Source organism: Dama dama, chromosome 24 (assembly GCF_033118175.1).
Source record: "Dama dama isolate Ldn47 chromosome 24, ASM3311817v1, whole genome shotgun sequence".
Classification (NCBI taxonomy): domain Eukaryota; kingdom Metazoa; phylum Chordata; class Mammalia; order Artiodactyla; family Cervidae; genus Dama; species Dama dama.
In genome coordinates, this window is record NC_083704.1 from 14998264 (window position 1) to 15003454 (window position 5191).

The 5191-nt window shown below is 38.1% G+C and overlaps 1 non-coding gene across 1 annotated transcript; it reads right to left on the bottom strand.

The window, feature by feature from the left end:
• Window positions 1-433: 433 nt before the first annotated feature.
• On the bottom strand, window positions 434-536 carry LOC133046313 (U6 spliceosomal RNA). Its single transcript, XR_009690454.1, has one exon. It is a non-coding gene; the product is annotated as a U6 spliceosomal RNA (small nuclear RNA).
• Between the last annotated feature and the right edge of the window lie 4655 nt (window positions 537-5191).

The following is a 5191-nucleotide window of genomic DNA, read 5'->3' on the forward strand; positions in this document are numbered from 1 at the left end:
GAACTGACTCACTGGAAATGACTGATGGCTGGGAAAGATTGAAGGCAGGAGGAAAAGGGGATGACAGAGGATGATATGATTGAATGACATCACCAACTCAGTGGGCATGAATTTGAGCAAGCTCCAGGAGTTGGTGATGGACAGGGAGGCCTGACATGCTGCAGTCCATGGGCTCACAAAGAGTTGGAGACGACTGAGCTACTGAACGGAACCAATAGTACATAAGGGTTGCAATTTTTCTGCATTCTCACCAACACTGGTTATATTCCGTATTTTTTATAATAGCTGTTCTAATAGGTAGGAAATAAGAATTAATTGTAGTTTTAATTTGTATTTCTCTAATGACTGGTAATGTTGAGCATTTTTTCCTGCCTATTGTTTATTTGTACCTCACCTTTGGAGAAATGTCTATTCACGCTCTTATCTCATTTTTAAAAATATGGACTGCTTCATGAATTTTTAGATCTTTCTTACACATCATCCATACTACTCTTCGCTGTATCTTTCCAATTTTAATACTTCTGCTGCCAAAGCACACACCAGGTTGGTGATTCTTAATGAGAATTTTCAATGTTTCTCTAACATATTTCCCCTTTTCAAACAAACCACCATCCTCCAACTATGCACCCAATCCCAACGTTTTCTCCATAAAATTTTAAAGGAAATTTATATATTCTTAAAACTTATTTATTTTTCATGTTAAAGTCATCAGCTCTTTTCATTTCTTTTTCCCAGGATTTTTTTGTTTCATGTTGTATTTGTTCTTGTCACTGAGTTTGGGGAGAGGAAAATTTTAAGGTCTGAGTTAACTCTGTCACTTTAAATAGCCTGATCAGGGTGGAGATGAGTAGGGAGCAATAATTTAGCCTCACATCTAAAGGAGACAGAAATCTTTTTTTTTTTTTTTTTCATTTTAATCAGACCGTCTTAGGTTTTTCAACGTTGTCGTACAAATCATTTATGTTCACACTGCAGCCAACATAAATCATTAACATGAAAGAAAACTAAGCAATCTTAATCAATATTGCTTCCTTCTATGAAACACAGTGGAAATGAAGGAATGCAATTTATTATCGATCAGAAATCTCACAAACATTTAGCCAGGATCCTGTATTTTCTATTTTCTCAGAGTTTAGTTGACCCCACACTGGCCTTGATGGTTTTAGGACAAATCAGATCCTTTCCATCCCAAGAACTTTGTCCACCTAGCTCTTTGTCAGCATTTCATTGTTTCCACTGCAGTCTTCAGTTAATGTCAGTCTTCCCTGAGGTGCCTTCTTGATACCTAACCTGATGGTGCTGCCTCCAAGCAGTCTCTTTCTGCCACTGCACCCACTTTATATTCTTCACAACACAAAGCACTTTCTGAACTTATCTTATTAATTTTTTACATGTATGCTTGTTTTAGGGGTATCACAGTGGTAAAGGAAACACCTGCCAGTGCAGGAGATGCAGGAGACGTGGGTTCAGTCCCTTGGTCGGAAAGATCCTTACCGGAGGAAGTGGCAGCCCATTCCAGTATTCTTGCCTGGAGAATCCCATGGATGGAGGAGCCCAGTGGCTATTGTTCATGGGGTCCCAAAGAGTCCAGTATGACTGAGTGGCTGCCTGAGCACACACACATGCGAGCTCGTTTATTGCCAGCCCACCACCACCACCCATTCAAATATTTGTCCCTCGATTGACCTGTCCTGTTTCTCACCTCTATACCCTCAGTTACTGAAACAGTGCCTGATTAATAGCATATGGTGAATAAATATATAATGAATGAATACATGTTGACAGTGTCAGTCAGCAAACTTTTTTTCCTGTAAAAAGTCAAATACAGAGTCAGGCCATATGGACTCTGTTGTAACCGCTCAACCCTGACTTGGTAGTATTAATAGAAAAGCACTCATAAACAATACGCAAACAAATAATCACAGTTGTGTTGCCGTACAATTTTATTTATGGAAAGAGAACATGAGTTGGATTTGGCCTCTGGATCAAAGTGTGCTGACTGACTACTGGAGAAGGTTGTTTGTTGTCAACTCTAGTGTCAGGGTGCACTTAGATACTGATTCAGATACTAGTGTTTACTAGAAGAATTATTAGTAATCATAAAGTGCCAAAGATAAAATTAGATTTACTTAAAAAATACAGACAATCATTAAGGTAAACATTCAGAAGAGTATTGGTGTTAAAGATAGCATGTTGGCGGAAAGGAAATGTATAAATCATCCTTAGTGTCCAACAGTGGTCTTCACACTTGAGTACGTCAGAACCACCAGTGGTTGCTGCACTGCGCTTGCAGAATTACCGAAATGATCAGTTTGGAGTGGCACCTGAGAATCTGTGCTTCTATCCAGTGCTAGGTAGAGCTGATGTTGGTGGGGTGTTGAGATGTGACTGAGGTGATGTAGGTGAGACATGAATGCCTGCATGATGGTAGGGGCTGTGGAAATCATAAGGGCACAGATGGAATGGAATTATCCACAAGAGTAGAATAACCCCTTAATCCCTCAGTAGGGATTAAGGATCATTTGGGTGGGGACTTCCCTGGCAGTCCAGTGATTCAGATTTTGCCTCCATTGCAGGGGGTGCGGGTTCAGTCCCTGGTCAGGGAGCTAGGATCCCACATGCCTCATGGTCTAAAAGCCAAAACAGAAAATATATTATAATAAATTCATTGAAGACTTAAAAAACGGTCTACATTAAAAAAACAAAGAAAGAAACAAAAACAAAAAAAAAAAATCAATTTGGTGTACAAATAAAGAAAAAAATAGGAACCATATGACTATAACACTGTTAGATGGGAAAACCAGGTAAACGATCAATCCATTATTTGAAATAAGTAGTAGTAGTAGGTTTGAAGGAAATGGAAGGAGTAGTGGTTTTGAAGAAAAGATCTTAAGTTTCGGTTTTAATATGCTGTTTTTGTCATACCTACATTCATTCAAGTGGAATTGTCTAGGAGACTTTTGGAAATATGAATGAAGCTTGGGAATGAAGTCTTGGATCAAGACATACACTTTTGGTAGCAGTCAGCAAGTGAATGGTTACTGAACCCACAGAAAAATATGAGATAGTCCTTAGAGGATGGGTAGAACAAGAAGAAAGAAAATCTCAGGACTTCTAAACTCTTCCAAGCTAACTATTAATACATTTTCTTCTTTAACAGAAGTACTAGACTAGTAGTCATATAACTGTACTTGAGTAAGCATGGCGTTTCACAGTATATTTCCTGATATTATAAATTACGTAAAATGAACCACTCACTTTGACAATGTATGACATTGATACCTAGTTTCAGGAAGATAGATAAAGGATACTGCCCCAAGAGCAGAGCAAGTAGAGGATGACTAATGCTATACCAGCAGTCTCTTCTTTCAGTTGCATCCCACTGATAGAACTTCCAGAGTGGATAAATTGATGCTTTTTATAAAAACTGGAAGAAATGTGTTGAATGAAAGAATATTCATAAAGAGGTGAAGTGAAAGGTAAAATTGTAGCTTACCAGGAGTATTTTTCAAAAAAACAAGTAATTTTGTGTCTTCATTTTTTTTTTTTTTCATTTATTTTTATTAGTCAGAGGCTAATTACTTTACAATATTGTAGTGGTTTTGTCATACATTGACATGAATCAGCCATGGATTTACATGTGTTCCCCATCCCGATTCCCCCCTCCCACCTCCCTCTCCACCCGATTCCTCTGGGTCTTCCCAGTGCACCAGGCCCGAGCACTTGTCTCATGCATCCAGCCTGGGCTGGTGATCTGTTTCACGCTAGATAATATACATGTTTCGATGCTGTTCTCTCAAAACATCCCACCCTCACCTTCTCCCACAGAGTCCAAAAGTCTGTTCTGTACATCTGTGTCTCTTTTTCTGTTTTGCATATAGGGTTATCATTACCATCTTTTTAAATTCCATATATATGCGTTAGTATGCTGTAATGTTCTTTATCTTTCTGGCTTACTTCACTCTGTATAATGGGCTCCAGTTTCACCCATCTCATTAGAACTGATTCAAATTAATTCTTTTTAATGGCTGAGTAATATTCCATGGTGTATGTGTACCACAGCTTCCTTATCCATTCATCTGCTGATGGGCATCTAGGTTGCTTCCATGTCCTGGCTATTATAAACAGTGCTGCAATGAACATTGGGGTGCACGTGTCTCTTTCAGGTCTGATTTCCTTGGTGTGTATGCCCAGGAGTGGGATTTCTGGGTCATATGGCAGTTCTATTTCCAGTTTTTTAAGAAATCTCCACACTGTTCTCCATAGCAGCTGTACTAGTTTGCATTCCCACCAAAAGTGTAAGAGGATTCCCTTTTCTCCACACCCTCTCCAGCATTTATTGCTTGACATAAATCACAGCGGGATCCTCTACGACCCACCTCTCAGAATATTGGAAATAAAAGCAAAAATAAACAAATGGGACCTAATGAAACTTAAAAGCTTTTGCACAACAAAGGAAACTATAAGCAAGGTGAAAAGACAGCCCTCAGAATGGGAGAAAATAATAGCAAATGAAGAAACAGACAAAGGATTAATCTCAAAAATATACAAGCAACTCCTGAAGCTCAATTCCAGAAAAATAAATGACCCAATCAAAAAATGGGCCAAAGATCTAAACAGACATTTCTCCAAAGAAGACATACAGATGGCTAACAAGCACATGAAAAGATGCTCAACATCACTCATTATCAGAGAAATGCAAATCAAAACCACAATGAGGTACCATTACACGCCAGTCAGGATGGCTGCTATCCAAAAGTCTGTGTCTTCATTTTTGAAAAATAATGATAAAGAAGATAAGAAAGAAGGATGAGTAAAACAAAGAACAGATGCCAGTAACATATATCAGTACTAAGATTGGAAGCATAAATTCAAATGTTTATGTTATCTCATTAAGTATAAATGGACCAAACTTCCCAATTAAAAGGCAGAGAACTTCAGACTGCATTTAAAAACATAAAGACTGATCCCTATGCTGTCTAAAACAAAATATAGAAAAAGATATGGCATGCACCCTGTAAGAGTAAGAGACATATTAGACAAAGAAGGCTTTAGAAGAAGAGTTGTTATCCAAAAATAAAATGAGGTATTCTATAATGATAAACGAGCAGTTCAGCAGGAAAATATACCAATATTAAATGTTAACATACCCAAAAGAGAGCCTGAATATACACATGGCAAAAACTATCAG